The 23,355-nt window shown below is 38.3% G+C and overlaps 1 pseudogene; it reads left to right on the top strand.

Annotated features, from left to right (window-relative positions):
* Positions 1-14,822: 14,822 nt before the first annotated feature.
* On the top strand, positions 14,823-17,111 carry LOC149747857 (shieldin complex subunit 1 pseudogene; annotated as a pseudogene).
* The last annotated feature ends 6,244 nt before the right edge of the window (positions 17,112-23,355 follow it).

Raw genomic sequence — 23,355 nt, 5'->3', positions numbered from 1 at the left:
TCCACTGTTTTATTAGTTGTACTTACTGCCTTGTTTAGGGTGAGTATGTAAAATTTAAACTCTGCATGTACTATAAAATCTATACTATGTATGTACTATAAGAGCTACATACAATTAGGTTCTGAAAAGTTTGCTTTTCTTTAGAAAGGCTTGTAATAATTTGCAGAAGGGAGTTGCCCACACTTAAAGTTCTTCCTAGGAGTATAGATGAGGTTCTATATTAATAATTTAGTTTTAGAATATCTCCATCCCCAAAAATAAGTGCTCATTAATTATCAAACCTTGTCAGAAGTGCTATAAACATGTAATTGTTATTGTCATAAGATAGTATTTAAAGGATAGACCAATGAAGGCAAAAATAACTGTAAGGGTCCCAGTGTGACCTCCAGCTGTTCAAAAGGGGACACCTGACCCTCCAGCTTGTTCAAAAGGAGACACCTGACCCTCCAGCTTGTTCAAAAGGAGACACCTGACCCTCCAGCTTGCCCAAAAGGAGACACCTGACCCTCCAGCTTGTTCAAAAGGAGACACCTGACCCTCCAGCTGTTCAAAAGGGGACACCTGGGCTTCCCTGGTGGCACAGTGGTTGGGGGTCCGCCTGCCGGTGCAGGGGACGTGGGTTCATGCCCCGGTCCGGGAGGATCCTGCATGCCGCAGAGTGGCTGGGTCCGTGAGCCATGGCCGCTGAGCCTGCGCGTCCGGAGCCTGTGCTCCGCAACGGGAGAGGCCACAACAGTGAGAAGCCCGTGTACCGCAAAAAAAAAAAAAGGAGACACCTGACCCTCGGATGCTCTTTGTGAAATGCCAACTTTGTTGTTTAATGGCCTCAAACAAATGTGGGATAACTTTATTAGCAAAAAATAAGTCTATGTCAGATGCCAAAATATGGCATCACAACCAAGGCCATATGTTTGCATTAGAATAGTAAGCTATTTTTGGTTATATCAGAATGTTTTCATTATTTGTATAATTTATTTGTTTTGTCATCTGCTAACATACAGTAGCAGGAAAATAGTAGCAGTCACCAAAAGTTAAAGAAAAAAATGATTGGAGGAAAACTTCAAATTCAGTATTTAAGTGTCAGGTAAAAACCTCCAATATTTCATTTTATCGAGAGAAAAGCTGGACCAAATTCATAAAGCTTTAGAGTTCCTTAAGAGTATAGTTTGAGAACCATAAATCTAATCTTTTTGCCACATTTTATAAATGAAGTGAGCAAGCCCCAGAATGGTGAACAACCTATTTAATGACATCTTGTTATTAGCAAAGCTAGTCAGAACCCAGGTCTCCAGCTGCCAGTCCAGCTTCCTGGCTTTCTTTTCCCCGTGTCAGGACTTACTCAATGTGGAATCTTGTGAGAGTTTTTCTTAATTTTGTGTCCATTGTTGGCTCAAAATTTATACACTGAGTTAGTTTCACTAAGTCCTGATACGTCTGCAGCAGTTTGCATGCCCCTCACTATTAGTGCATGAGTGTCTCCATCATTCCACATCCTCACAACAGTCAATGTGGGAGAAGCTATTAATTGTCTTCTCCAAAGTCCTCCATCCATCCTTTTGCCTTACTAATTTTGTTTGGATTGACAATGAGTTCCAGGGGCAATTGTTCTAAGCTGATTCCTCTTTGCTAGATACACGATTTTCCAGCATCCGTGCAGCTACGGACTGGTCATGTGACATACTTCTGAGCAGTGAGATGCAAGAGGAACTCTTCTAGGAATTATTTCATTTTCCCGTAGAAAGAGACAAGCATGCAAGGAGACCCTCTTTGAACATCCTCATCTCTTTCTCTGAATGTTGTCTTGTGACCATATAATGCATAGCATATCAGCAACCACCTTATCTCCTCAAAGTGACCACTTTAAGATGAAAAGCCAAACAAATGAGGAAGCCAAAGGAAAGAAGGTGGCCTTGATGGCATGGCTGAATTTCTGTACCAATCGAGAGCCACCCACCTCTACACTCATCACTGTGTAAGATATTTTGATGTCTTGGTTGCTTAGGCCAATGTTAGATGGATATTCTGTTACTCATAAACTAACAGAAAACGTGAACAGATCATGCCTGCAATTGCATGACTTTTCAATTAGTCATGCCAATGAATTTAAAATGGTATCTCACTTTTTGTATTAATTTGAATACCTCTGATAATTAGTGAGATTAAACATCTTTATCATACCATTGTTAACCATTAAAGTTTCATGTCCTGTGAATTTACAACCATTGCCCGTTTTTCTGTTGAAGAATTGCTTCAATACTGTGTCACTTACCTGTGAGTTCTTTGTATGTGTCCTTTGTTAAACAAATAAAATAATTAATTTTAATAGTCAAATTTAGTTGTTCTTACAATATGTGCTTTTGGAGTCATGCTTAAAATGCTTACACAGTTTTTATTTACTTTAGTTGTTCCATTACTTAATTTATTTTCTTTACTATTTTGTTATTCCCTATTTACTCATCTCCTCAAGTATTTAGTTTTTTATTTCCTTTAAAGCATTTTAGTTTTAATGCATTATTTTATTAGGTTATCTCTGAAATACTTTATAGTTTTAATTCTTTCATGAATGTATTTCATTTCCTATCATATTTTCCTGCTTTCTGTTCTTGGTTTAGAGAAGCAGTCTTAACTTGTAAATTTACCTTGAATTTAACAATATTGTTGTATTCATTTATTAGTTCTAATTGTTGAGGGACTGTTCATTCTGATGAATCTTATATGTAGATAATTTGCAACTGTAAATAATGACCATTTGTCTCTTTCAACTTTTTTTTTAAAGAGATTTCCCTTTTTATTTTTTTTAAATTAATTAATTAATTAATTTATGGCTGCATTGGGTCTTCGTTGCTGTGCGTGGGCTTCTCATTGCAGTGGCTTCTCTTGTTGCGGAGCACGGGCTCTATGCGTGCGGGCTTCAGTAGCTGTGGCTCAAAGGCTCTAGAGCTCAGGCTCAGCAGCTGTGGTGCACGGGCTTAGTTGCTCCGCGGCACGTGGAATCTTCCCGGACCAGGGCTCGAACCTGTGTCCCCTGCATTGGCAGGCGGATTCTTAACCACTGCGCCAACAAGAAAGCCCTCTTTCAACTTTTATAGCTATTATTTCTTTTCCTTTTCTCATCTTTGACCAATACCTCTAGTATTAAATTCAATAACAGCTGTTCTAGTGGATAGCTTACTTGTATATCAAGATTTTACCAGACTCAAATAGGTATGACAGTGCAGGGGAGAGCTTGAGGTAAGAGAACTCCCACCAAAATAGCTCTAAAATATAATAAGCTGGTTTGCCAGAGTTTCATGGATGCTGGCAGAAGATATAAAACACCAGGGTCAGACACAAAGGACTTTATTATCCATAACAATAGCAGTAGCCAGAGTAGTAACATAATCAGTAGTTCCCCAAGCCCTAAATCCTATAGGGTGTCATAAGTGCTGGGTGGAGCCTCCATACACAATAGGGTGCTGCAAAGGGGAGGAGTCCTGTGCTTTTATAACAAGCAGTTAGGGAGACTGCACTTTGTTTGAAGGGAGACCAGATCTATTGCAGGATTATGTGACCTACTATGGCAAGGCATTATCTCACTTTTTAGAATTTCAGGCTACAACAATCCTGCAAATAGCCCAAGTGAAAACATGGTCAGGGCCTTCCAGTTTTGGGTTTCCCAGCACTGGGTTATTGTTGACCTCCAATGGAATGATATACAGTGAAATTTTCTGCTAAGTATGATGTTAACTTAAGATTTTTGTTAGATAGAATCTGTAATTTCAGGATATTTCCTCCTATTTCTTTCTAAGAGATTTATCATAGAGATATTGAATTTTTTTTTTTTTTTTTTTTTTTGTGGTACGCGGGCCTCTCACTGTTGTGGCCTCTCCCGTTGTGGAGCACAGGCTCCCGACGCGCAGGCTCAGCGGCCATGGATCACAAGCCCAGCCGCTCCGCGGCATGTGGGATCTTCCCAGACCGGGGCACGAACCCGTGTCCCCTGCATCAGCAGACGGACTCTCAACCACTGCGCCACCAGGGAAGCCCAAGAGAGATTGAATATTTTTAAGTGCTATTGTTTTATCTATTGAGATAACCAAGTGATTTTCTTTTTTAGGCCATTAATATGATAAATTATAGGTATGTGAATATTCTCATGTTTGTAGGATAAATAGTGCTTCATGACAATATATTTTTATATATATGCCTGGATTCACTCAACTAATATTTAACTTAAATTCTGGTATCTATGTTTAAAATGAAGTGGGACTATAATTTTCTTTTCAAGGACTATTTGCTCTAAAAACTAAGGTTATACTAGCCTAAAAAATGAGTTGGGCCATATTCTCTCATTTTCCTATTTTGTGCAACAACCTACCTATCTCTGTAAAGTTAGGTAGAACATACCTGTACAACTATATGGGTGTGAGTGTGAAGAGTGCATGTTTTATGGGATCTTGGTTTGTTGGGATTTTGTTTGCTTACTTTGTCTTTTGTTACTGAGGAGCTCTGATTACTATTTTAATATTCTTTAATGGTTATTAGTAAATTCATCTTTTATCTTTCTCCCTGTAAAACTGTACTACTTTGTCTAAGTTTAGAATTTATGGATTTGAGCATAATATTTTTTAATGTCTCATGTCATAGTTTTTTTCTTTCTTTTGCAATATGCATAATTTAGGGGTTGTTATTTTTATGTTCTATTCCACTGAGTTCTGCTCTTATTTTTTATTTTCTTACTTCTTGTTTCTTTGGGCTTATTCTGTTGCTCTTTTTCTCATGTCATATTGAATACTTAGCTCATTTGTTTTTATTTATTCTCCATTGTGTATTTAAAGCTATAAATTTATCTCTAAGTACTGTATTAGTTGGGCCTCACAAATTCTGAAAAATAATGCCATCATTGGTGTTCAAGCATAAATATTTCATTGTTTCCTTTATGATTTCCTCTTTTACCGAAATGCTGACAGTTTTAGTTTCTTGACATAAAGAGGTTTTTTTATTTTGACACTCTTATGTTGTTATTTATTTTTTAATGTCATTAAATCATGGCCCAAAAACGTAGACTAGAAGATGGTGGTTCTTTCTTACTGAAACTTCCTTTGCGGCCTAAGAAATGGTTGATTCAACATCACCTTAAAAATAAATATATTCTCTAGGGCTTCCCTGGTGGCACAGTGGTTGAGAATCTGCCTGCTAATGCAGGGGACACAGGTTCGAGCCCTGGTCTGGGAGGATCCCACATGCCGCGGAGAAACTAGGCCCGTGAGCCACAACTACTGAGCCTGCACGTCTGGAGCCTGTGCTCCGCAACAAGAGAGGCCGCGACAGTGAGAGCCCCGTGCAACGCAATGAAGAGTGGCCCCCACTTGCCACAACTAGAGAAAGCCCTCGCACAGAAACGAAGACGTGACACAGCAAAAATAAATAAATTAATTAACAAAAATAAATATATTCTCTGTTAGGTATAAAGTTATTTCTATTAATATGTATATTGGTACAGATATATATAGAAGTATAAACTTAAGCATATTAATCAAATCTTGTTTTTTTGTCTGCTAGATCTTTCAAATATTGATACAGTTATGTTGAAAACCTCCAAATACAATTTTTTATTTATCTACCTCTTCTTACATTCCTGGCCTTGTTTCTTTACCTACTTTTATCTATTATTTATATATTTGATATATCCTATATCAAAGGATATATTGTTAGTATATTTAGGTTCATGATCATTTTATTTCTTTAAACTATTGTTCCTTTTCAGAATAGAAAAGTCTATTCATTTTAGGATGGGAAATGTACTGAAGAAAGACTATCTTTCCCAGGAAGTTAAGGACCATAATATGTAGCTTTTAGTAGTTTTTAAAAATTGTTCTTTGTACGTTTGTTTTTAATGTAATCAATGTCACTGATTATGTAAATCATTATAATATTGGGGTGGTATCACCTCCCAAGCTAATCAATACATATATGGAACATGACAGAGAGATGGATTTTGAAAGTAATTCAAGAGTTAAATCCAATTCTGTAACTATCACACAGGGCTTCAAACAGTCCACAACCCTCCTTTGTAACACCTTATATTCATTTCTAAGTGCTATATCTTCCTCCACTGTAGTTATCCCTATAAAAGAATCTTACAAGTGCTCTTATCGAGGTTTATATAGGCTTGGTCTGATGGCTTCGAACAATAGTGGCAATTTGCAGTATACTAGCTTCTCTCTCCAATTCTCAGAAAAATCAAAGCATACAAAAACTATTTCTCCTGATGCAGTTTAGGATCAAATGAAAGAAAAAAAAAGAATTTCTCCAATCTAGGAAGACTACTTTTTACTTCACACATTTTTAGTAAAAAAAAAAAAAAAAAAAAAAAAAAGTTTCTGATATTTATTTCATGTGTGCTCTGTTATATAAAGACAAATGAGAAAATATATACATTTTTCCACTTTAATATTTCATGGCATATTTATTTGGAGACTTTAAAGAATAAAACATTCTTTTCTTAATCAGACTATGAATTAACCAAGTATGATAGATTTAATTTAAACCTACTGTAATCAAATATTTGGTTTCTATGTCTTCACTTCTCCTGTACAGAATACTTCAAATAACTTTATAATCTTGGAACATGGATAAATCATAAATATCAAATATTATTTTCTAAAAAATAAGATCAAATTTAATTATCAAATGGACTTTCAAGAATAAGCATATTAGATACCTGAGATTTCAATCATCTTATGGAACTGAATTACTGTTACTTTCCATGAGTCTCTTCTTGCTAGAATTTTGAAGACCTACAAACCATAAACATGTAAGCTCAGTTTAGTAAAGATCAATCCGTCAGTGGAAAATTATTTATCAATAACTACTATTCACTTATCAAAAAACTGAGTACCTACCATATGCCAGCTAACAAAAAGTTGCATTTTGTCTCCTTGTCCACAAGAAGCTCACACTCTAGTAGAGTTCAAGGTATGACCCTGAATGGTATGCATACATTCATATGTGTAGCAGGGTGATTCATTGATAACAACCGATGCTTTCTTTTCAAATTTTGTAATTCCCTTCTGCCTGGTAACCCTTTCCCCACCCCTCTATCACCACATGGCAGCAGGTAGGGCTCTCCTTTCCCATAGCCCCAGAGAATGGAGGTGACAAGGAAAGGGTTTAGAGTCAAAAAAATCTTAATCAAGGATCCCCAAAAGCCAAACTCATGTCATAAATAATGAGCTTGGAAACAATGGTGATATAAGAGTCAGGTTTCTTTTAGCTCAATAGTTTTTTGTTTGTTTGTTATCCTATACTTGGTGAAACTTCCATGGCCTGAAAAGTGAAGTGAATATTCTAAAGAAAGCAAAAGAGTTGTAACCGACTGGGATGTCTGTAAAAGGAGCTATGATCACCCTCTAACATACCAACAAAGGGCTATTCTTTGTTAACAGGAGTTTATGGAAGGTGATATTACCAACCATCTAAGTATGGAGAATCTTAATATAAAAGAGTTGATTTGGACCTGCTTCCCATCAGCAACATTGGAAGGTAAAGGTAACACTTCCTTAGAAGTTCTCCATGTCACCATAGTCAGAAAATTAGAGTAGCAACAAGGCACTGCATGACATGCCAGGTGTAGAGAGAGCCCGAGGCAGCACTTTCAGTGTCTCCTACTGCACAAAATGACTTTGGAAAGCAGCTGAAGTTTTATGTGCCCTTCAGAAGGGAACACTAGTTGAGAGTGAGAGATTGTGTGTCAACAGACCTGAAGGTGTCTTGGGGAGTTGACAAGGGGATGCCACAGAGGAATATGGTATAAGCCAGAGACGAATTAAATGTTAATGTAGACACTCAAGAGGTATCAATGAGGACAAACAAAAATAATTGAGGACCAGACTCTGTAGCCCCCTGTTTCTCAACCTCCCTTCCCAGCATATGGGAACCTCCCTATGCCATCATAGGACATTGAATATCCAGAAACTTAGGTGGTATACTAGAGCAAAAGAAGAAGGAAAACAATCTCAAGATGAATGAGTTTAAACCTGAAACTGAAACACACTAATATATTACTGAGAAACTCTAATATCTGAGAAACTGGAATATACTAATCTTCCTTTCTTGAGGGATAATTGGTATGGGGGTTTAAAAGAAAAGCAAAGTTGAGTTCTGGAAATATAACTTTTCTGCACCTCTAAAATTTATGGACATTTAGAGAGTTAAATAAGAATGAGTTTTCAAAGCGCTCAATATAGTGTCTCCTGCCAGAAACTGTGACAGGTCTGAAATTTGAATTCTCTTCCAAGTTTGCTTGACACAGTTATGTGGAGGGTAGAAGACAAGATTCTGAGCTCATTGATGAAAAACTGTTTATTACTCACAACAATAACAGTGGCCAGAATATCAGCATTTTTAGTGCCAGTTCCCTGAGCTCCAGCTCTCATGGGGTGAAGATAATGGGGCCAAATGACCCCAGTAGTGGCTTGCATTACAAGACAGCAACTCTGATTATAAAATCCTCCTTTCTGTCAACCAACAGCAAGATCATTTTACACTATACTATACTATACACTTTATATACTGTAATATATACATACATATACACATACACAGTAGATATCAATATCTTCATACCCATGTTCTTTTTAGCAAGTACAACCCTCCTTCACCAGCTCCACATTTATTAACTTTTCCATGTTAAACCAATCCTATCTCAATAGCCCTTAAAAAAGAAATTTCAACAAACCACCTCAATCCCAAACAATTCAGAATTGCTTTCCTTAGGAAAACTTTTCTTTTTTCAACCTTATTTGGAAGTAATATTTTCTTCCTTACTTGTGTGTGTGTGTGTGTGTGTGTGTGTGTCTGTGTAACCATGATTGTAGAAAGCAATACATTTTCAAGAGAATTAGAAATGTATTTAGATGTCAGCTTCCAAACTGCATCATAGTTTTTTGGATACAGTCATACAAACTAAAGGAAACTAGAGTCAATAAAATGCTGTTTACCCCCTAGTGTAACAAGACAACAAAGAATGCAACAACAATATGATTATTTCTACCACAGTGAAGAGCCTTAGCACCATGGCAAACTTCTCAGATCAACAAAATGTGTTTAGTTATAGGTAGATCCAAACTCTATTGACACTGCCAAACATTTCTGTAATAAGGCCTTCCCTGCATTTCTGCCAGGAAAATTAAAATGTCATCTGATTCACTACATGGTAATTTCAAAAAATGTTGGAACTCTTCGCTTTTTTTTTTTTTTTTTTCGGTACGCGGGCCTCTCACTGTTGTGGCCTCTCCCGTTGCGGAGCACAGGCTCCGGACGCGCAGGCTCAGCGGCCATGGCTCACGGGCCCAGCCGCTCCGCGGCATGTGGGATCTTCCCGGACCGGGGCACGAACCCGCGTCCCCTGCATCGGCAGGCGGACTCTCAACCACTGCGCCACCAGGGAAGCCCATCTTCGCAGTTTTTAGCAAGGTTTTAATCAATCCAGTTGAAGTCTACAGCTTGCCTAGTGATGCAAAAAGTGAGGTACTAAACATATCCCAGTTTCCTGTTCGAATCAGTAACAATAATTGAGTTCTCAGTATATGCCAGACACATATATTATTGAACCTTCACAACATATAAAATAAATACGTGAGAGCAGGTTAATTATTATCCTTATGTGGGAAATACTGAGGAGTACGCAAGAGGAGGAAATGACTCAAAATAGAGGCAGTGACGCATCAGTGGGGGACATGGGAGATGTGGGGAAGCTGTCTGCCTCAGTTCAATATACAATATACACAATTTAATGAAGTTCATATATGGATAAGGATGTATATATTAGATATATTTATACATGTGTAAAATGAGGGACAATGTATATAGAGATAGACAGATAGATAGATAGAGATAGATTGACAGATAATGAGAGGCTGCATTGCATATAGAGAATTTGAGAACAATGATAGAAACAACTAAAAGCCAGTCTGCTTTATATTATGGACAGGCACTGATAGTGATTAAATATCCTTCCCAGAAAAAGTTCTTTTGGTTTAAAAAAGTCTAAGCCTGAACAGTTGCTAACCATTACAGTTGAGATTTAAATTAGCTTACATTTTATCGCTTGCTTTTTAATAAAATATATTCTACATGGTGATTTTAAAGATGAAAACACTAATCATGTTTGGATGTGCAGTAACCCCAGGAGTACCATTATACCGTGAATAAAGAACATATATTACATATTGCTTATAGCCATTCACAGCAAGTGAGTTGCTGGTCTTTTTCTGAAAGCATTTTTACTCTTTCCCTGAGAAACTAAGATCATGGTTACCTTTTCTGTCTGTATCGCATAAGTAAATACATACACACATGAGGCGGGGTTGGGAATTGGATGGACGTTTGAGAGCATTTGGTATTATTTTACTACAGGATTTTGGACTATCGAAGCCATGTCATACAAAGCACCCTTTTCCTCATGGGTTCCTGCAGAAGATACTGAAGAAAAACTGGGAAATGAGGAGCTTCATTACTAGCTAGACCACAGCACATTTCCTCCCAAACGTAAGTGCTCATGAATCATGATGGAAGTAGGAGGCTCAGGGTCCTATCAAATACAAAACTACAAGGTCAGTGTGCCTCTTTCAACTATGAGTTAGCTTTTCAAAGATGACAATAACCCTCCTCTCTAAATTTTGGTAGTGTATAAGGATTACAGAGATGAGAGGTCTGGGAAGAGTCAACTGATCCCAAGATTAACTGTAGAGGCCACACATGGCAGAGGACCCCAGGGCTGTACAGCTGCACCCAGTGGAGATAAAAGGCAAGATTACTGAAGGGCTGGAGTGGAGCCTGCATGGCTATAAAGGAGCTGCCTCCTGTCTCTCCCTCTCTCATTATCCTCCAGCTCGTGGCCTTCCGAACAACCTCTGATATCTATAGGTTGACACTCCCCAGCCATAGAGCTGATTGGTCTGTGTGAACCTTATAATAAAGGCTTCTGTGGTTTTCCCAGGGTCTTTTACTTCCTTCTCATAACTGTGACTATTTATACTTACTCTTGAGTTATCCTCAGATGATGTCCCCTGACTTTCTAAAGGACTAGAGAGAAAGGAACTAAGCCACTTTTGTGCCTTGTACCATATCTAGTCCCACTGATTCCAATTCTGTCTGCTCTCTTTAACTTTCTGTGTCTCTGAAGATGAGGACTTGTATCACAGAGCACACACTGGTCCATCTATGGCCTGGAACACTTTTCCTCTTATTTTCCTCATTTATTATGCTGCACATTTGCATTTTATCACTAAGCAGTTCACTCCAAGTTGCGGTACAAGATATTTTGAGGATGATCTACACAACTTCCCTTCCCTGGGAACCTTGCCTCCCCATTCATATGGGAGAAAGCTCCCAGCAGACGTGTTTGTCCTCTGGGATACCATCCCCTGGGCACATCTGATAGGTCCAGGGTGGGCAGCTGACCCAACTTGGCCAATGACAGTCCCTTCCTCTGAGATCTGTGGTTGGCAGGAAGAGATTATATTTTCAGTGGGGAGTGGTTTCTAACATTTATAGGCTATGAGGGGAACTTATGTTTTGCACAGACACTGGGAAACACAGAAAACTGGTCTTCAGAGATACAGAGAGAGACTGAAGCAGGAATGCAGGGAGTTGAGTGAGAAGGAGAGAGAGACAGAGAAAGTCCAAGCTCTGTGAGTGACCATGTGTGCCTTGATAATTAATATGTACTCAGAGGCTGGCATAGCCCTGGCACAGAAGAAGTTCTCAATAAATATCTGTTAAAAGAACGCATGGACAAATATGAACAGACTCCAAACAGCTCTCCAGTCCCTGATTCCAATATTTTCCTAAGGTCTATGAGGAACCCATTTTATTCATACATAGACTTTTTATTTAAACTGGATCAAGTTTTTTTTTTTTCCCAAAAGACCAGGAAAAAAAAAAAAAGGAATATAGTTTATTTCTATATACCTACTAAGGTCACACTCTGCTAAAAACAAATCAGTGTGATAACATTTACAAATCCCTTTCGATTTCAAGTCCATGGAACAGGCAGTTTGCTTCTCTATGACTTTGCATGTTAGCACCAAACATTCCCATACCTGACTTTAGCACATTTACCTCCAGAGGAGCCATACTGAAAAAGTCACACACACACACACACACACACACACACACACACACACCCCGTTACGATTTATGTATCCACTCGTTATTCCTTTAGAAGTTAGAATGATATTGTGCAGAGACAATGTGACCCTGTAATCCTCCCTGACCTGAAGATCTATAGAACGGTGTTTTAAAATGATTGAAGAAGACGATTTAGGTGATGCAAACAAACTTGAACACTTCATGAAGCAAACAGTCTCTTTTTGGAGAACTGCAAAATGGGGCAGGAGGCAGAAAGCTTTGTTAGTTTAAAGAATAAAGAACAAGGAAGAGAAAAATAGAAAATTTCTGATTGGCTGGAGCCAAACTTGTCTGGGGTGAGAAGGCCCAGAGTTGGCTCAGTGTCTGGGGACTGGTTGACTGAATACATTGTGTTTCTGATCAAATGGAGCATCTACAGGGACATGAACATGATCTAAGTTTGAGTTTGCTAATGTGGCACCCTTGGCAGGAGTGGCTCCATCTTGAACCTAGAAAGTGATTTCAGCAATGGTCACAATACTGTCCCATTTTACCTCTGATTAAATGTTTTAGGCCTATAATAAATATCATATCCACCTTCTTACATCTTCTTCATTCTTATATATGGGCCATATTGAGTATCACTTGACAGACTAGGGCAGTGGTTCTCAGCTAGAGATGATTTTAGCTCCAAGAGCACATTGGCAAAGTCTTGAGACATTTTGGTTGTCACCACCCAGGGAGGGGGTGCTACTGACATCTAGTGGGCAGAGACCACACACCTTACCAGGCACAGACAGTCCTCCACAACGAAATTTTATCTGTTCCGAAATACAATACGGCCAAGGTTGAGAAACCTTGGTCCAGGGAACACTTATCCTGAAGTCCCAGAATAGAGTTAAGTTAGCACAGGTGTACCATTTGTGACTTAAACAGAGATAAGACGGCTGGTAAGACCTCCATAGACGGGCTGAGGTGAGAAAACCATTAGCAAAGCGCTCTGACAAAATATGTAAGGCCCCAAGGAGTAGTAGCATAGCTGATAAAGTGGTATCCATATAGATGATGGGAAAGTCAGAGGGAGGACAAGCCTCAAAACATGACTATTTCCAGGGCTCTGTGACAGAGATCCCAACTGGAGTGTTAAAGCTTCCTGAAGCTTTGGCTCTACTCCACCACCAGAGAAAACAAAGCTGTGGGGACGTCGGTAACTTTGCTCTCATTCAACGGATGATACTCTTCACAGCAGCATCTTCAAACATGAATAGCAAATACAAGCGTGCTTGGGTCTATCCCAGCTAAAAATCAGGCAGAAAGCAGCGTCCAGGGCAAGCTCAAACTGATGAGAATAGAACTGTAGGCAGGAGCATACTGCAGCCATTCCGAAAGTAAAAGCTTTCAAAAGTCCTCTACCTAATTATTCATGCCACGACATGAAAATGTGGCCAGAGCCTGTAGTCTTTGTTCTGAATGAATTCCATAATGTTGTCTGAAATTTGAGCACACGATTAAAAATTGAGCATACCAACTCGTGTTAAAGATTACAGGTAACTTCAAACTGGCAAAGAGTTGGAAATAAAAGATAATTTAACAGCGTTCTAATCAGTAAACACTAATTACTTTTCCTTAGTTCTAGGTTAATTTTTAGTTAATTAATGTAAACATACCTACGATTACTTCCCACACAATGTCATAACATCATTAACCCATTTTCTTAGCCTGATGAATGTTTATCAACACAATTTGACTGCAAACCTAAACTAAACTAGGTCTTTCTTTGCAGGCCCTACATCAGAGATTTTCAGACCATAGGCCACAGGGCTACTATAATGTATCTGTCAATCTATCTATTAACACAAAACACAGTCTTTAGAATAATTTATGTTCTTTACACTTATTTCCTCTATATGAGGTTGCTGATGTAGTTAATAAAATATTTTCTTTGAATTATGTAATTAAGACTAATGTATTCTCAATCAATAAATGGTAGAATTACAATTATTTTATCAACTGGACACCTTTTTATTATTTTTAAAATGAGGTCTTATCTTCAAAATACTAAGAAGCACTGTCTTATGCTAGGAGAGCTGGATTTCTGTTTTTATGTTCCTTGCATTTATGTAAAACAAAGTCAGTTAACCATGGGATAGTTCTTCTGATTCCACAGTTGCTCACTGTAGCATCCATAGCACAGCTGTCCAAATCTACCTTGGAATTCATATTTTCCTTCAATATAAAAGTTTAGTGTACTTAGCTGTGGGCTTTGTTGATCCATTCCTCTTGAACTTGGTTTGGGCCCATAATTACATGTCCAATATAGAGAAAAATGTCAAGAAAGAAACAGATTTCAATTTCAAGCTTCAGAGGAGTTCTGATAATAAAAATGTGGTGAAAATGAAGAAAATTACCTTGACTGATGCACCCTTGTTTATAGGGACAATGTCCTATGCAGTGGTTGACAGAAAGGATATGTGTCAGTTCTGAGATCAGGCCTTTGCTGGGGAAAGTTGTCATTTTACAAGAGTAAAAACTCTTTTGACGTAGGAAAAATGTCCAGCCATGCTACTTGCTATGCAAAAACAGTGGGCTTGCTTTCTGCATGCCAGAAGCAGGGCAAAGGTACAACACACCCACTGCTGGGCTCCATCGGCATCTTTTGTCATAATACATGGCAAATGGACCAGTAACCACCCACTGCCAATTAGAGTGGTGATGAGGCAACCTAAAATTGTTAGGTGAGCAGACTAAGTGCCCCTGTGGTTTGCCAATTACCTAAATTATCTGCGGTAGTTTTAGTGAACAGCTACCATGAATACAAATATAAAACACTCTAGTATTCAGGGGAGTTAGTCCCTGCATGGTGTCAAAAAGCAAAGAGAAAATATGCAGGATTTACATAAGCAGAGTTCTAGCAACTGTGATATCCAGTGTTACCCAGATGAAATACTATCCTGCATTTTTCTTGACAATTCTGTTTCCTCTTGGAAGGGCTCCTGAAAGGAGGAAGCATCAATTCTGTGCTCAGTATCACCAATCAATTGTACAAATCGTTCTCAGTGATCCTCACTAAATGGACATTGGAACAGATCTATGGTGTTGAATAAAGAGTTGGTATCAGAAGACCTCAACTAAATAAAACGACTTTTGCTGAAAAATGGTTCTGGCGACTTCTTTTCAAACTCCACTTTTCCCATAACAATCATGGCACCACCACTTCCGGTTTGAGGTGGCAGCTGTTGCGGGGGCAGACTATGCCAACTCAGGAAGCAGCTCCAGGAACCCAGTCACAGGACAGCAATGCTTTGGACCTGCCATCAGCTTATGACGTAAGGGATTAAGTGTTGCAGAGACCCAGCCAGGAGGACAACAGTGAGGATTTTAGTTCTGAGGAAGTACTGTCTATTCCTTGCTCTTCTGATGTGGATCCAGCCTTGTGGCTGGCAGGGTCTCAGTGCTCCAGTCTGGTGTCAGGCCTGAGCCTCTGAGGTGGGAGATCTGAGTTCAGGACATTGGACCAACAGTGGCTTCCCAGCCCCACATATCAATCAGCAAGAGCTCTCCCAGAGATCTCCATCTCAACACTAAGACCTAGCTCCATCCAACGGTCAGCAAACTACAGTGCTGGACACGCCATGCCAAACAACTAGCAAGACAGGAACACAACCCCAACCATAAACAGAGAGGCTGCCTAAAACTATAATGAGTTCACAAACACCACAAAATACACCACTGCACGTGGCCCTGCCCACCAGAAAGACAAGATCCAGCCCCACCCACCAGAACACAGGACCATTCCCCTCCCCCAGGAAGGCTACACAGGCCACTGAACCAACCTCATCCACTGGGGGCAGACACCAATAACAACGGGAACTATGAACCTGCAGCCTGAGAAAAGGAGACCCCAAACACAGTAAGTCAAACAAGATGAGAAGACAGAGAAATATGCAGCAGATGAAGCAGCAAGGTAAAAACCCACCAGACCTAACAAATGAAGAGGGAATAGGCAGTCTACCTGAAAAAGAATTCAGAGTAATGATAGTAAAGATGATCCAAAATCTTGGAAATAGAATGGAGAAAATACAAGAAATGTTTAACAAGTACCTAGAAGAACTAAAGAGCAAACAAACAATGATGAACAACAATAAATGAAATAAAAATTTCTCTAGAAGGGATCAATAGCAGAATAACTGAGGCAGAAGAACGGATAAGTGACCTGGAAGGTAAAATAGTGGAAATAACCACCACAGAGGAGAATAAAGAAAAAAGAATGAAAAAGAATTGAGGACACTCTCAGAGACTTCTGGGAGAGCATTAAACACACCAACATTCAAATTATAGGGGCCCCAGAAGAAGAAGAGAAAAAGAAAGGGTCTGAGAAAATATTTGAAGAGATTATAGGTGAAAACTTACATAACATGGGAAAGGAAATAGTCAATCAAGTCCAGGAAGCACAGAGAGTCCCATACAGGATAAATCCAAGGAGAAACATGCCAAAATACATATTAATCAAACTATCAAAAATTAAGTACAAAGAAAAAATATTAAAAGCAGCAAGGGAAAAGCAACAAATAACATACAAGGGAATCCCCATAAGTATAACCGCTGATCTTTCAGCTGAAACTCTGCAAGTCAGAAGGGAGTGGCAGGACATATTTAAAGTGATGAAAGGGAAAAACCTACAACCAAGATTACTCTACCCAGCAAGGATCTCATTCAGATTCGACACAGAAATTCAAACCTTTACAGAAAAGCAAAAGTTAAGAGAATTCAGCACCACTAAACCAGCTTTACAACAAATGCTAAGAGAACTTCTCTAGGCAGGAAACACAAGAGAAGGAAAAAACCTACAAAAACAAACCCAAAAGAATTAAGAAAATGGTAACAGGAACATACATATTGATAACTACTTTAAATGTAAATGGATTAAATGCTCCAACCAAAAGACATAGACTGGTTGAATGGATACAAAAACAAGACCCATATATATGCTATCAACAAGAGACCCAGTTCAGACCTAGGGACACATACAGACTGAAAGTGAGGGGATGGAAAAAGATATTCCATGCAAATGGAAACCAAAAGAAAGCTGGAGTAGCAATTCTCATATGAGATAAAATAGACTTTTATATAAAGACTATTACAAGAGACAAAGAGGGACACCACATAATGATCAAGGGATCAATCCAAGAAGAAGATATAACAACTGTAAATATTTATACACCCAACATAGGAGCACCTCAATACATAAGGAAAATGCTAACAGCCACAAAAGGGGAAATTGACAGTAACACAATCATAGTAGGGGAATTTAACGCCCCACTTTAACCAATGGACAGATCATCCAAAATAAAAATAAATAAGGAAACACAAGCTTTAAATGACACATTAAACAAGATGGACTTAATTGATATTTATAGGACATTCAATCCAAAAACAACAGATTACACTTTCTTCTCAAGTGCTCATGGAACATTCTCCAGGATAGATCATATCTTGGGTCACAAATCAAGCCTTGGTAAATTTAGAGAAAACTGAAATTGTATCAAGTATCTTCTCCGACCACAACACTATGAGATTAGATATAAATTACAGGGAAAAAACTGTAAAAAATACAAATATATGGAGGCTAAACAATAATCTACTAAATAACCAAGAGATCACTGAAGAAATCAAAGCAGAAATAAAAAAATACCTAGCAACAAATGACAATGAAAACATGACAACCTAAAAACTACAGGATGCAGCAAAAGCAGTTCTAAGAAGGAAGTTTATAGCAATACAATCCTACCTCAAGAAACAAGAAAAATCTCAAATGAACAACCTAATCTTGCACCTAAAGCAATTAGAGAAAGAAGAACAAAAAGACCCCAAAGTTAGCAGAAGGAAAGAAATCATAAAGATAATATCAGAAACAAATGAAAAAGAAATGAAGGAAACGATAGCAAAGATCAATAAAACAAAAGCCTGGTTCTTTGAGGAGATAAACAAAATTGATAAACCATTAGCCAGACTCATCAAGAAAAAAAGGGAGAAGACTCAAATCAATAGAATTAGAAATGAAAAAGGAGAAGTAACAACTGACACTGCAGAAATACAAAGGATCATGAGAGATTACTACAAGCAACACTATGCCAATAAAATGGACAATCTGGAAGAAATGGACAAATTGTTAGAAATGCACAACCTGTCGAGACTGAACCAGGAAGAAATAGAAAATATGAACAGACCAATCACAAGCACTGAAATTGAAACTGTGATTTAAAATCTTCCAACAAACAAAAGCCCAGGACCAGATGGCTTCACAGGAGAATTCTATCAAACATTTAGAGAAGAGCTAACACCTATCCTTCTCAAACTCTTCCAAAATATAGCCGAGGGAGGAACACTCGCAAACGCATTCTATGAGGCCACCATCATCCTGATAGCAAAACCAGACAAAGATGTCACAAAAAAAGAAAACTACAGGTCAATAATACTGATGAACTTTGATGGAAAAATCCTCAAGAAAATACTGGCAAAAACAATCCAACAGCACATTAAAAGGATCATAAACCACGATCAAGTGGGGTTTATCCCAGGAATGCAAGGATTCTTCAGTATACTCAAATCAATCAACGTGGTGCACCATGTTAACAAATTGAAGGAGAAAAATCATATGATAATCTCAATAGAGGTAGAAAAAGCTTTCTACAAAATTCAGCACCCACTTATGATAAAAACCCTCCTGAAAGTAGGCATAGACGGAACCTACCTCAACAGAATACAGGTCATATATGACAAACCCACATCCAACATCATTCTCAATGGTGAAAAACTGAAACCATTTCCACTAAGATCAGGAGCAAGACAAGGTTGCCCACTCTCAGCACTATTATTCAACGTGATTTTGGAAGTTTTAGCCACAGCAATCAGAGAAGAAAAAGAAATAAATGGAATCCAAATGGGAAAAGAAGTAAAATGGTCACTGTTTGCATATGACATGATGTTATACATAAAGAGTCCTAAAGATGCTACCAGAAAACTACTAGAGATAATCAATGTATTTGGTAAAGTAGCAGGATACAAAATTAATGCACAGAAATCTCTTGCATTCCTATACACTACTGATGAAAAATCTGAAAGAGAAATTAAGGAAACAATCCCATTTACCATTACAACAAAAAGAATAAAATACTTAGGAAGAAACCTACCTAAGGAGACAAAAGACCTGTATGCAGAAAACTATAAGACACTGATGAAAGAAATTAAAGATGATGCAAACAGCTGGAGAGATATACCATGTTCTTGGATTGGAAGAATCAACATTGTGAAAAGGACTATACTACAAAGCAAACTACAGATTCCATGCAATCCCTATCAAACTACCAGTGGCATTTTCCACAGAACTAGAACAAAAAATTTCACAATTTGTATGGAAACACAAAAGATCCCGAATAGCCAAAGCAATCTTGAGAGAGAAAAACGGAGCTGGAGGAATCAGGCTCCTGGACTTCAGACTATACTACCAAGCTACAGTAATTAAGACAGTATGGTACTGGCACAAAAACAGAAATATAGAACAATGAAACAGGATAGAAAGCACAGAGATAAAACCATGTACATATGGTCACCTTACCTCTGATAAAGGATGCAAGAATATACAATGGAGAAAAGACAACCTTTCAATAAGTGGTGCTGAGAAAACTGGACAGCAACATGTAAAAGGATGAAATTAGAACACTTCCTAACACCAGACACAAAAATAAACGCAAAATGCATTAAAGACCTAAATGTAAGGCCAGACACTCTAAAACTCTTAGAGGAAAACATAGGTAGAACACTCTGTGGCATAAATCACAGCAAGATCCTTTTTGACCTAACTCCTAGAGAAATGGAAATAAAGACAAAAATAAACAAATTGGACCTAATGAAACTTAAAAGCTTTTGCACAACAAAGGAAACCATAAACAAGGTGAAAAGACAACCCTCAGAATGGGAGAATATATTTGCAAACGAAGCAACTGACAAAGGGTTAATCTCCAAAATATACAAGCAGCTCATGCGGCTCACTAACAAAAAAACCAACAACCCAATCCAAAAACGGGCGGAAGACCTAAATAGACATTTCTCCAAAGAAGACAAACAGATGGCCAAGAGGCACATGAAAAGCTGCTCAACATCACTAATTATTAGAAAAATACATATCAAAACTACAAGGGGGTATCACCTCACACTGGTCAGAGTGGCCATCATCAAAAAATCTACAAACAAAAAATGCTGGAGAGGGTGTGTAGAAAATGGAACCCTCTTGCACTGTTACTGGGAATGTAAATTGATACAGCCACTATGGAGAACAGTATGGAGGTTCCTTAAAAAACTAGAAATAGAGTTACCATATGACCCAGCAATCCCACTACTGGGCATATACTCTGAGAAAACCATAATTAAAAAACAGTCATGTACCACAATGTTCATTGCGGCATTATTCACAATAGCCAGCACATGGAAGCGACCTATGTGTCCATCAGCAGATGAACAGATAAAGAATATGTGGCACATATATACAATGGAATATTACTCAGCCATAGAAAAAAACTAAATTGAGTTATTTGCAGTGAGGTGGATGGACCTGGATTCTGTCATACAGAGTGAAGTAAGTCAGAAAGAGAGAAACAAATACCGTATGCTAACACATATATGTGGAATTTAAAAAAAAAAAAAGGTTCTGATGAACCTAGGGGCAGGACAGGAATAAAGACGCAGACGTAGAGAATGGACTTGAGGACACAGGGAGGGGGAAGGGTAAGCTGGGACGAAGTGAGAGAGTGTCATGGACATATATACACTATCAAATGTAAAATAGATAGCTAGTGGGAAGCAGCCGCATTGCACAGGGAGATCAGCTCGGTTCTTTGTGACCACCTAGAGGGGTGAGATAGGGAGGGTGGGAGGGAGACGCAACAGGGAGGAGATATGGGGATATAGGTATACATATAGCTGATTCACTTTGTTATACAGCAGAAACTAACACAACATTGTAAAGCAATTATACTCCAATAAGGATGTTTGAAAAAAAACAAAAACTACTTTTGCCAAGGAAAAAAATTATTTATGGTGGATATAGGGAAATAAAAAGAAAGAAGAGGCAAACAAGAGATTGGGATTCCTAGGGCTTCCCTGGTGGCGCAGTGGTTGAGAGTCCGCCTGCCGATGCAGGGGACACGGGTTCGTGCCCCGGTCCAGGGAGATCCCACATGCCGCGGAGCGGCTGGGCCCGTGAGCATGGCCGCTGAGCCTGCGCGTCCGGAGCCTGTGCTCCGCAACGGGAGAGGCCACAACAGTGAGAGGCCCGCGTACCTCAAAAAAAAAAAAGAGAGAGAGAGAGATTGGGATTCCTTCCGTTCCCCAAAATTACGAAGATCATGAAAGAAATCAACAGCATCCTTTGTGGCAAACACTTAGGCACAATCATGAAGTCCGAGAGATAGCCTTGTGAAAAGACTTCATTCTATAGGCCCTCGACTTTGGCAACAGCCCAGCTTACATTATCAGTGGAAACCACTTTCAATTTCCACTTGTTCTCACACCTGCAGTTACTAGGAACAATGAGAGTGCTCAATACTATTTTAAAGGCAATGCAAGATTTTCTAATAAAAAAAAAAAGATGCTAACTTACGTGTTTAACATTTCCCCATTTTTCAGAAAATTACGCATACACTTGCCTCCGAATACAGCGCTGGGTGTGAATACACAGTCTGATGCCTTTATATTCATGTTCACTTAAACTCCATAATAGATTAGTACGTAGCAAATGATTTCAGAACAGTGCCATGCTCGCTGGATAATACGTACACTGGCTGGGCTTAATGTTAATAGCAGCAGTCAGAAATCTGAGTTATATTGCTCCGGGACTGAAGTAATATGTGATCTTTGACAAGTCACTTAATCTTTCATCTTTTTTAACTGTAACGATAGTTTATCTAAATTATAATAGCAGATAATAATACCTTGCTTGGAGTAGTGTGGTAAGACGTGATTAATTGTCATGCATGGAGCACTTTCAGGTCTTTGGATAAAATGTATTACTAAAGTGCACGGCATTAATATCATTCACCCATTAACAATGTTTTTCTGTGTAATGGTCCAATATACTAGCAGTTTAAGACACATTTGGGGATACTGTGAAGGTGGTGTCATAGAATGCTAAGCATTTTACTGCTTCCTGCATACATGTGTTGTACAAACTAGTCTACTTTATAGAATATTCAATATAGTTACTAAATTCCACAGTGACTGTTTTATTATGCTAATTGATAATCTAGTGTGTTCCAAAGATTAAAGAAAAATGAAATTAAACTGAAAAATCAAAGGGTAACAACTTTAGAATGCCTCTTTAATTTAGCGAAATACAATTAAAGTCACACAGTGATAGAATTGACTGTGAATACTAAGATGACTGTAATTGACAAAGTAAATGTTACAGAGCCAAGCTGAATAAAAGCAAAGAAAAATGCCAATAGGGTTCAGCGCCGTGGGATATCTATGTAGGCTTACAAAACTGAACTAGAAGACTTCTGACGATGTCACTGAAAAGATTCTGAAGAACTCTTAAGTCATTGAGAAAGGTTCTTCGAATCAGATGAAAACGCACATGTTTAAAAGTAACACAAGAATTCTTTATTGTCTTTACTAAGAGGAAAAACAGGATGCTGAGAAAGAATCGGACTTTACTAAGCTTATTTGAGTTACTTGATATTTATAAACACATAGGACTCCATAGTGCCTGCTTTAAATAAAAACACATGCACAAAAGTAGCATAAGCATCTACCTGCTGACATACGTGCACACACAAGAAGCCTGTGAATATATGGTTTAAAAACCCAATTGAATTAGTAGTTCTAGTGAGCTTCCAGTATAAAACCAACAGGATCGGGACTCTCCCGTTATATAATTCTACAATTGAAGGTCTTCACATGATTACAGCTTGACTGGGAAGATCGAGTAGACTTAGATAATGCTGGGGGAATGGTAAATTGTTTCAAAGTCTTAGGTCAGCAATCCATAATAACTTTAAAATACTTATAAAATTCCCCTTCTAGGAATTTAGCATTCCTAAGGCTGTATCCTTACATTCTCAAATTTTTTTCGCCAAAAAACCCGGTAGGGCAGAGCAACCTTCATGAAGGGGAAAATATTTCTGAAGAGTAAGATTCTAACTTTTAAATTAAAGCAAGTATCAATATTATATTTTACTCTCTATT

This window comes from Delphinapterus leucas, chromosome 12 (assembly GCF_059928025.1).
Source record: "Delphinapterus leucas isolate spDelLeu-1000000601 "Yukka" chromosome 12, BTC_Dleu_Yukka2, whole genome shotgun sequence".
Taxonomy (NCBI): Eukaryota; Metazoa; Chordata; class Mammalia; order Artiodactyla; family Monodontidae; genus Delphinapterus; species Delphinapterus leucas.
This window is presented reverse-complemented; position numbering and strand designations above follow the sequence as displayed.